Source organism: Salmo salar, unplaced genomic scaffold (assembly GCF_905237065.1).
Source record: "Salmo salar unplaced genomic scaffold, Ssal_v3.1, whole genome shotgun sequence".
NCBI classification, from domain to species: Eukaryota; Metazoa; Chordata; class Actinopteri; order Salmoniformes; family Salmonidae; genus Salmo; species Salmo salar.
This window is the reverse complement of record NW_025548826.1, coordinates 45839-56887: the sequence shown is the minus strand read 5'-3', so window position 1 is coordinate 56887 and position 11049 is coordinate 45839. Positions and strand designations below refer to the sequence as shown.

Here is an 11049-nt window from a genome sequence, read left to right as displayed (position 1 = left end):
GGGGGGCAGGTAAAGGTAGGAGAGCCCAACCCGTTCAGTGTGTTTGGGTCTGCTGGTTCTGGTGGGGGGGGCAGGTAAAGGTAGGAGAGCCCAACCCGTTCAGTGTGTTTGGGTCTGCTGGTTCTGGTGGGGGGCAGGTAAAGGTAGGAGAGCCCAACCCGTTCAGTGTGTTTGGGTCTGCTGGTTCTGGTGGGGGGCAGGTAAAGGTAGGAGAGCCCAACCCGTTCAGTGTGTTTGGGTCTGCTGGTTCTGGTGGGGGGCAGGTAAAGGTAGGAGAGCCCAACCCGTTCAGTGTGTTTGGGTCTGCTGGTTCTGGTGGGGGGCAGGTAAAGGTAGGAGAGCCCAACCCGTTCAGTGTGTTTGGGTCTGCTGGTTCTGGTGGGGGGCAGGTAAAGGTAGGAGAGCTCATCCCGTTCAGTGTGTTTGGGTCTGCTGGTTCTGGTGGGGGGGGCAGGTAAAGGTAGGAGAGCCCAACCCGTTCAGTGTGTTTGGGTCTGCTGGTTCTGGTGGGGGGCAGGTAAAGGTAGGAGAGCCCAACCCGTTCAGTGTGTTTGTTATCCTTGTTTTAACCATTTTGAATTTGTATGTTTTAATATACACGTATTTATTCATAATTAAAAAAAAATAATAAATCACGATTTAAAAATAAATACATTTTGTCCTAGTCATGTTTTGTTTTTTAAAACCTTTCTTATAATGTGACAAGCTACGGCCAGCTTCATCACACTGTTTCTATACTCAAGTCATATCCAATAAGTTACAGTGAAAGATGCATAGAGAGAAAACAATAACGTAGGTACTACATTTTAGTCATTTAGCAGTAGTGAATACATACATTTCATACATTTTATGTCCTGTACTGTTCCCCCGTGGGAATCGAACCCACGACCACTGGCGTTACAAACACCATGCTCTACCAACTGAGCTACAGGGAATAGCCTGTAATATAGACCATGAACCTTCAGCCTGCCCTACTACAGATGAATCTGTACTGTACTGTATTAACAGCTAAAACAACATTAATACCGTCAGTATTACATACTATCTTACTGGTGATGCTACTGCGGACTGTGTGTGTCCGTCCTACCGGGGCGTCACGTGTCAGCCCCCCCCCCTCCCCGGGTGGAGCTGAAGTTTGCCTTGTCAGAACATCACGGAGCTCCAGCAGAAACCGACGCGCGTGGGGGATTTTTTCTTATTTCTTCTTCTCTCCGCCGACCGTTGATGGATATTATTTTCTCCAACACCACGGCGCCCACGAACTACCTCACCCGGTGACGGTGCCACTTCTCTTCCGTTCTGTCTTCTTCTGTTTCTTTGGATTTATTCTTCATCTGGAAGATTAAAAACAATTAAAATAAAGGGGAGAGGAAGTACAAGGAGAAGATCGAGAGAAAGAGGAGATAGAAAAGCTGGACATCAGAGCAAAAGGTTGTTGGTGCTCCCGTTACACGGAAAATCACGGACATGCTTCAGGGAACTTGTAATTCCATATCGATAAGGTAAATCTAATCAGATGAATCACATGAATCAATCATCTCTCTGTCTATATCGACACAGGTTTGTTTTAAATGAATATTTCAATTTTCTGGTTTCATTATTGAGCTACTTTTAAAAATGAATAGTCTCTCGCAACCATAAGCGTTATATTCGCTTCGTATATTGAAATATCGATATTACTGAGATTTTAAAGTCTCTCTCTCTGGTTTGATACCAGCTCCTTGTCGATAGAGAGTAAAATATTTGTGGTTCTCATCACAACCCCATTGGTTCTAGAAGAACAGGCGGCGTAAAATGCGCTTTTACTCCCCCATAGCCACGACTCAAACTCAGCGACAGAGACTCTGGGTCTGAAATGGTTTATAGAAGCTGTCCTCCTGTATCTTCAGCAACACAGAGACTCTGGGTCTGAAATGGTTTATAGAAGCTGTCCTCCTGTATCTTCAGAGACTCTGGGTCTGAAATGGTTTATAGAAGCTGTCCTCCTGTATCTTCAGAGACTCTGGGTCTGAAATGGTTTATAGAAGCTGTCCTGTATCTTCAGAGACTCTGGGTCTGAAATGGTTTATAGAAGCTGTCCTCCTGTATCTTCAGAGACTCTGGGTCTGAAATGGTTTATAGAAGCTGTCCTCCTGTATCTTCAGAGACTCTGGGTCTGAAATGGTTTATAGAAGCTGTCCTCCTGTATCTTGAGAGGCTCTGGATCTAATAAATAAAATGTTAGTTGCCACAATCACATATTTATCAGATGTTATTGTGGGTGTAAGAGAAATGCTTGGTGTTCCTTGCTCCAACAGTGCAGTAGTATCTAACAATTCACAACAATAAAACAACACAAATCTAAACGTAAAATAATGGAATTAACATATAAATATTAGGTTGTATATATATATATTAGTATATATATATATATATATATTAGGTTGTATATATATATATTAGTATATATATAAATATTAGGTTGTATATATATATATTAGTATATATATATATATATATTAGGTTGTATATATATATATTAGTATATATATAAATATTAGGTTGTATATATATATATATTAGTATATATATATAAATATTAGGTTGTATATATATATATTAGTATATATATATATATATATATATATATATATATTAGGTTGTATATATATATATATATTAGTATATATATATAAATATTAGGTTGTATATTATATATATTAGTATATATATATATATATATTAGGTTGTATATATATATATATATTAGTATATATATATAAATATTAGGTTGTATATTATATATATTAGTATATATATATATATATTAGGTTGTATATTATATATATTAGTATATATATATAAATATTAGGTTGTATATATATATATATTAGTATATATATATAAATATTAGGTTGTATATATATATATATTAGTATATATATATATATATATATTAGGATGAGCGACGTCGGAGTGGCGTTGCGATACGGTAGATTACAGTATATACACGATGAGTAAAGCAACATGTAAACGTTATTAATATCACGTTACAGCTATAACCCAGATGCAGATGGGGGTCGAAGAAACAAAATGTTTATTTCAAAAACAAGGGGGGGGGGCAGGCAAACGACAGGTCAAAGGTAGGCAGAGGTCAATGATCCACTGAGGTGGGGTAAGGGACCAGAACAGCAGGCAGGGTCATGGTCAGGGTCAGGGTCAGGGCAGGGGTCAATAATTCAGTAAGGTGGGGTAAAACATTTTTATTTAATTTGAAATGTTTTATTCCACCTTTATTTAACCAGGTAGGCCAGTTGAGAACAAGTTCTCATTTACAACTGCGACCTGGCCAAGATAAAGCAAAGCAGTTCGACAGAAACAACAACACAGAGTTACACATGGAATAAACAGAGTTACACATGGAATAAACAGAGTTACAATGGAATAAACAGAGTTACACATGGAATAAACAGAGTTACACATGGAATAAACAGAGTTACACATGGAATAAACAGAGTTACACATGGAATAAACAGAGTTACACATGGAGGAAAACAAACATACAGTCAATAATACAGTAGAAAAAAAGAAAGTCTATATACAGTGTGGGCAAATGAGGTGAGAAGGTAAGGCAATAAATAGGCCATAGTAGCGAAGTAATTACAATTGATCAGATTAACACTGGAGAGATAGATGAGCAGATGATGATGTGTAAGTAGTGATACTGGTGTGCAAAAGAGCAGCAAAGTAAATAAAAACAATATGGGGACGAGGTAGGTAGATTGGATGGGCTATTTACAGATGGGCTATTTACAGATGGGCTATGTATAGTCGTGGCCAAAAGTTTTGAGAATGACACAAATATTAATTTCCACATAGTTTGCTGCTTCAGTGTGTTTAGATATTTTTGTCAGATGTTACTATGGAATACTGAAGTATAATTACAAGCATTTCATAAGTGGCAAAGGCTTTTATTGACAATTACATGAAGTTGATGCAAAGAGTCAATATTTGCAGTGTTGACCATTCTTTTTCAAGACCTCTGCAATCCGCCCTGGCATGCTGTCAATTAACTTCTGGGCCACATCCTGACTGATGGCAGCCCATTCTTGCATAATCAATGCTTTGAGTTTGTCAGAATTTGTGGGCTTTTGTTTGTCCACCCGCCTCTTGAGGATTGACCACAAATTCTCAATGGGATTAAGATCTGGGGAGTTTCCTGGCCCTGGACCCAAAATATCGATATTTTGTTCCCAGAGCCACTTAGTTATCACTTTTGCCTTATGGCAAGGTGCTCCATCATGCTGGAAAAGGCATTGTTCGTCACCAAACTGTTCCTGACTGGTTGGGAGAAGTTGCTCTCGGAGGATGTGTTGGTACCATTCTTTATTCATGGCTGTGTTCTTAGGCAAAATTGTGTGTGAGCCCACTCCCTTGGCTGAGAAGCAACCCCACACATGAATGGTCTCAGGATGCTTTACTGTTGGCATGACACAGGACTGATGGTAGCGCTCACCTTGTCTTCTCCGGACAAGCTTTTTTCCGGATGCCCCAAACAATTGGAAAGGGGATTCATCAGAGAAAATGACTTTACCCCAGTCCTCAGCAGTCCAATCCCTGTACCTTTTGCAGAATATCAGTCTATCCCTGATGTTTTTCCTGGAGAGAAGTGGCTTCTTTGCTGCCCTTCTTGACACCAGGCCATCCTCCAAAAGTCTTCGCCTCACTGTGCGTGCAGATGCACTCACACCTGCCTGCTGCCATTCATGAGCAATCTCTGTACTGGTGGTGCCCCGATCCCGCAGCTGAATCAACTCTGGGAGACGGTCCTGGCGCTTGCTGGACTTTCTTGGGCGCCCTGAAGCCTTCTTCACAACAATTGAACCGCTCTCCTTGAAGTTCTTGATGATCCGATAAATGGTTAATTTAGGTGCAATCTTACTGGCAGCAATATCCTTGCCTGTGAAGCCCTTTTTGTGCAAAGCAATGATGACGGCACGTGTTTCCTTGCAGGTAACCATGGCTGACAGAGGAAGAACAATGATTCCAATCACCACCCTCCTTTTGAAGCTTCCAGTCTGTTATTCGAACTCAACCAGCATGACAGAGTGATCTCCAGCCTTGTCCTCGTCAACACTCACACCTGTGTTAACGAGAGAATCACTGACATGATGTCAGCTGGTCCTTTTGTGGCAGGGCTGAAATGCAGTGGAAATGTTTTTTGGGGATTCAGATTCATTTGCATGGCAAAGAGGGACTTTGCAATGAATTGCAATTCATCTGATCACTCTTCATAACATTCTGGAGTATATGCAAATTGCCATCATACAAACTGAGGCAGCAGACTTTGTGAAAATTAATATTTGTGTCATTCTCAAAACTTTTGGCCGCGACTGTACAGCTGCAGCGATCGGTTAGCTGCTCAGATAGCGGATGTTTAAAGTTAGTGATAAGTCTCCAGCTTCAGCGAGTTAGTGATAAGTCTCCAGCTTCAGCGATTTTTGCAATTCGTTCCAGTCATTGGCAGCAGAGAACTGTGAGGAAAGGCGGCCAAAGGAGGTGTTGGCTTTGGGGATGGCCAGTGAGATATACCTGCTGGAGCGCATGCTACGGATGGGTGTTGTTATCGTGACCAGTGAGCTGAGATAAGGCGGGGCTTTACCTAGCATCAACTTATAGATGACCTGGAGCCAGTGGGTCTGGCAACGAATATGTAGCGAGGGCCAGCCGACTAGAGCATACAGGTCGCAGTGGTGGGTAGTATATGGGGCTTTGGTAACAAAACGGATGGCACTGTGATAGACTGCATCCAGTTTGCTGAGTAGAGTATTGGAAGCTATTTTGTAAATGACATCGCCGAAGTTGAGGATCGGTAGTATGGTCAGTTTTATGAGGGTATGTTTAGCAGCGTGAGTGAAGGAGGCTTTGTTGCGAAATAGGAAGCCGATTCTAGATTTAATTTTGGATTGGAGATGTTTAATATGAGTCTGGAAGGAGAGTTGACAGTCTAGCCAGACACCTAGGTATTTGTAGTTGTCCACATATTCTAAGTCAGAACCGTCCAGAGTAGTGATGCTGGATGGGCGGAGCAGGTGCGGGCAGCGATCGGTTGAAGAGCATGCATTTAGTTTTACTGGTGTTTAAGAGCAGTTGGAGGCCACGGAAGGAGTGTTGTATGGCATTGAAGCTAGTTTGGAGGTTTGTTAATACAGTGTCCAAAGAAGGGCCAGATGTATACAGAATGATGTCGTCTGCGTAGAGGTGGATCAGGGAATCACCCGCAGCAAGAGCGACATTGTTGATATATACCGAGAAAAGAGTCGGCCTGAGAGTTGAACCCTGTGGTACCCCCATAGAGACTGCCAGAGATCCGGACAACAGGCCCTCTGATTTGACACACTGAACTCTATCAGAGAAGTAGTTGGTGAACCAGGCGAGGCAGTCATTTGAGAAACCAAGGCTGTCGAGTCTGCCGAGAAGAATACGGTGATTGACAGAGTTGAAAGCCTTGGCCAGATCGATGAAGACGGCTGCACAGTACTGCCTTTTATCGATGGTGGTTATGATATCGTTTAGTACCTTGAGCGTGGTTGAGGTGCACCCGTGACCAGGTATAAAATAGCAGGCAGGCTCAGGGTCAGGGCAGGCAGAGTGGTCAAACCAGGAAGGACTAGAAAACAGGCGCAAGAAACAGGCAGAGCAGGGGAACAGACGCTGGTAGGTTTCACAAACAAAACGAACTGGCCACAGACAAACAGAGAACACAGGTATAAACACACAGGGGGATAATGGGGAAGATGGGCGACACCTTGACGGGAGTGGAGACAAGCACAAAGACAGGTGAAACAGATCAGGGTGTGACAATTAAAGTGACTAGTGTTCCATTATTAAAGTGACCAGTGATTTCAAGTCTATGTATGTAGGGCAGCAGCCTCTAAGGTGCAGGGGTTGCGAGACCAGGTGGAAGCCGGCTAGTGATGGCTATTTAACAGTCTGATGGCCTTGTACAAGTGACTATGTATCCCCCTTTCCCTTCCTTTGAGATAGAAGCTGTTTTTCAGTCTCTCTGTCCCAGCTTTGATGCACCTGTACTGACCTCGCCTTCTGGATGATAGTGGGGTGAACAGGTAGTGGCTCGGGTGGTTGATGTCCTTGATTATATTTTTGTCCTTCCTGTGACATCGGGTGGTGTAGGTGTCCTGGAGGGCAGGTAGTTTGTCCCCGGTGATGCGTTGTGCAGACCTCACCACCCTCTGGAGAGCCCTGCGGTTTATGGGCGATGCAGTTGCCGTACCAGGCGGTGATACAGTCCGACAGGATGCTCTTAATTGTGCATCTGTAAAAGTTTGTGAGGGATTTAGGGTCCAAACCAATTGTATTCAGCCTCCTGAGGTTGAAGAGGCACTGTTGCGCCTTCACCAAGCTGTCTGTGTGTGTGGACCATTTCAGGTTGTCAGTGATGTGTACGCCGAGGAACTTGAAGCTTTTCACCTTCTCCACTGCGGTCCCGTTGATGTGGATAGGGGAGGGTGCTCCCTCTGCTGTTTCCCGAAGTCCACAATCTGTTCCTTTGTTTTGTTGATGTTAAGAGAGAGGTTATTTTCCTGTCACCACACTGCCAGGGCCCTCACCACCTCTCTGTAGGCTGTCTCATCATTGTTGGTAATCAGGCCCTCTACTGTTGTGTCGTCTGCAAACTTGATGATTGAGTTGGAGGCGTGCATGGCCACGCAGTCATGGGTTAACAGGGAGAACAGCAGGGGGCTGAGCACGCACCCTTGTGGGGCTCCTGTGTTGAGGATCAGCGAAGTGGAGGTGTTGTTTCCTACCTTCACCACCTGGGGGCAGCCCATCAGGAAGTCGAGGACCCAGTTGCACAGGGCGGGTTTCAGACCCAGGGCCTGGAGCTTAATAATGAGCTTGGAAGGTACTATTTTGTTGAATGCTGAGCTATAGTCAATGAACAGCATTCTTACATAAGTATTCCTCTTGTCCAGATGGGATTAGGGCAGTGTGCAGTGGATTGGCGCTTGCATTGTCTGTGGATCTGTTGGGGCGGAAAGCAAATTGAAGTGGGTCTAGGGTGTCAGGTAAGGTAGAGGTGATATGATCCTTGACTAGCCTCCCAAAGCACTTCTGGATGACAGAAGTGAGTGCTATGGGGCGATAGTAATTTAGTTCAGTTATCTTTGCTTTCTTGGGTACAGGAACAATGGTGGCCATCTTGAAGCATTTGGGGACAGCAGACTGGGATAGGAAGCAATTGAATATGTCCGTAAACACTCCAGCCAGCTGGTCTGCACATGCTCTGTGGACGCGGCTAGGGATGCCGTCTGGGTCGGCAGCCTTGCGAGGGTTAACACTCTTAAATGGCTTACTCACCTCGACCACAGAGCAGGAGAGCCCACAGTCCTTGGGAGCGGACTACGTGGGTGGCACTGTGTTATCCTCAAAGCGGGTGAAGAAGGTGTTTTAGCTTGTTCCGGGAGCAAGACGTCGGCGTCCGAGACATGGCTGGTTTCCTCTGTGTAGTCCGTGATTGTCGGTAGACCCTGCCACATACATCTCATGTCTGAGCTGTTGAATTGAGACTCCACTTTGTCTCTGTACTGACATTTTGACTGTTTGATTGTCTTACGGAGGGAATAACTACACTGTTTATATTCAGCCATATTCCTAGTCACATTGACGTAGTTGAATGCAGTGGTTCACACTTTCAGTTTTGCGTGAACGCTGCCAATCTATCCGCGGTTTTTGGTTTGGGTAGGTTTTAATAGTCACAGTGGGTACAACATCTCATATACACTTCCTGATGAACCCCAGTCACCGTTTCCGTGAATTTGTGTATGTTATTCTCAGAGGCTACCAGAGAACATATCCCAGTCCGCGTGATCAAAAACAATCTTGAAGCGTGGATTCCGATTGGTCAAACCAGGGTTGAAATTACCTTTGCACAGGTACTTCATGTTTGGGTTTCTGCCTATAGGAAGGGAGGAACAAAATGGAGTCGTGATCTGATTTGTCGAAGGGAAGGCGAGGGAGGGCAATGTAGGAATTTAGAAAAGTTGAGCAACACTGGTCAAATGTTTTATGTAACCAGTGTCTTACTAGTGTCTTGCTCTCTTCCTCTCCTTTCTTCCTCTCTTCCTCCTCCTCTCCTCCTCTCTTCCTCCTCCTCTCCTCCTCTCCTTTCCTATCCTCCCCTCCTCTCCCCTCCTCTCATCTCTTCCTCTCCTCTCTTCCTCTCTTCCTCTCCTCTCTTCCTCTTCTCTCTTCCTCCTCCTCTCCTCCTCTTCCTCTCCTTTCTTCCTCTTCTCCTCTCCTCACCTTTCCTATCCTTTCCTCCTCTCCCCTCCTCTCCTCTCTTCCTCTCCTCTCTTCCTATCTTCCTCTCCTCTCCTCCTCTCTTCCTCTCCTCTCCTCCTCTTCCTCTCCTTTCTTCCTCTTCCCACCCTCCCCCTCCTCTCTCACCATCTCGTCACCTCCCTTTCTCTCTCCCCCTCTCCCTTCCTCCTCCCCCAGGGTGGCTCTGCCTGGCTCTCTATCATGACTGATGGCGAGGGGAGAGTCCGCTTCCACTACACCCCCACCTCCTCTACCCCCACCCCCACCCTCACCCTCACTCCTGCCCTCAACGTCCAGCAGGGAGGCGAGGAAAGGCGGTACCATGACGGAGAGGTGAGGGTTCTCATACCGGCTCCATTTTACCGGGAACACAACCCCCCGAGACGGCACTGCCACGACATCGGCTTCCCTGATGATGATGATGATGAGGATGAGGAAGAGGAGGGATGCAGCAACACATGGAGTCCAGGGCCGGAGGAGGAAGAGGAGGAGGAGGAAGGGGAGGAGGAAGGTGCAGGAGTAGCTGCCCGTTGTGTCCCGGGGCCTCCCGGTGTCGTTACCGGCTGTAGTAGTGGTGGCGGTGTGTTCGGTAACGTGAGGAGGGAGCCGGTAGACCCAGTGGATCTGGTGTCTGAAGAGGAAGAGCAGCAGCCATATCCAGCCCTCGCCCCCGTAGTCTTCTTCTGCGTCAAACAGACGACACGTCCTCGCAGCTGGTGTCTACGCACGGTCTGTAACCCATATCCTTTACTGCTGTCTGAAGCTGGTCTGTACTGGTCTGTAACCCATATCCTTTACTGCTGTCTGAAGCTGGTCTGTACTGGTCTGTAACCCATATCCTTTACTGCTGTCTGAAGCTGGTCTGTACTGGTCTGTAACCCATATCCTTTACTGCTGTCTGAAGCTGGTCTGTACTGGTCTGTAACCCATATCCTTTACTGCTGTCTGAAGCTGGTCTGTAAACCCATATCCTTTACTGCTGTCTGAAGCTGGTCTGTAAACCCATATCCTTTACTGCTGTCTGAAGCTGGTCTGTAAACCCATATCCTTTACTGCTGTCTGAAGCTGGTCTGTAAACCCATATCCTTTACTGCTGTCTGAAGCTGGTCTGTAAACCCATATCCTTTACTGCTGTCTGAAGCTGGTCTGTAAACCCATATCCTTTACTGCTGTCTGTACTGGTCTGTAAACCCATATCCTTTACTGCTGTTATATCCTTTACTGCTGGTCTGTCCTGGTCTGTAACTGGTCTGGTCTGTAGCTGGTCTGGTCTGTAGCTTTTCTGGTCTGTAGCTGGTCTGGTTGGTAGCAGCTCTGGTCTGTAGCTGGTCTGGTCTGTAGCTGTTCTGTAGCTGGTCTGTAGCTGGTCTGGTCTGTAGCTGGCCTGGTCTGTAGCTGGCCTGGTGTGTAGCTGTCTGTACTGGTCTGTAAACCCATATCCTTTACTGCTGTTATATCCTTTACTGCTGGTCTGTCCTGGTCTGTAACTGGTCTGGTCTGTAGCTGGTCTGGTCTGTAGCTTTTCTGGTCTGTAGCTGGTCTGGTCTGTAACTGGTCTGGTCTGTAGCTGGTCTGTAGCTGTTCTGTAGCTGGTCTGTAGCTGGTCTGGTCTGTAGCTGGCCTGGTCTGTAGCTGGCCTGGTGTGTAGCTGGCCTGGTTGGTAGCTGCTCTGTTCTGTAGCTGGCCTGGTTGGTAGCTGCTCTGGTCTGTAGCTGGCCTGGTTGG

At 45.6% G+C, this 11049-nt stretch overlaps 1 non-coding gene across 1 annotated transcript; it reads right to left on the bottom strand.

Annotated features, from left to right (window-relative positions):
• Window positions 1–861: 861 nt before the first annotated feature.
• trnat-ugu (transfer RNA threonine (anticodon UGU)) lies at window positions 862–935 on the bottom strand. The gene has a single exon. It is a non-coding gene; the product is annotated as a tRNA-Thr (tRNA).
• Window positions 936–11049: the final 10114 nt, after the last annotated feature.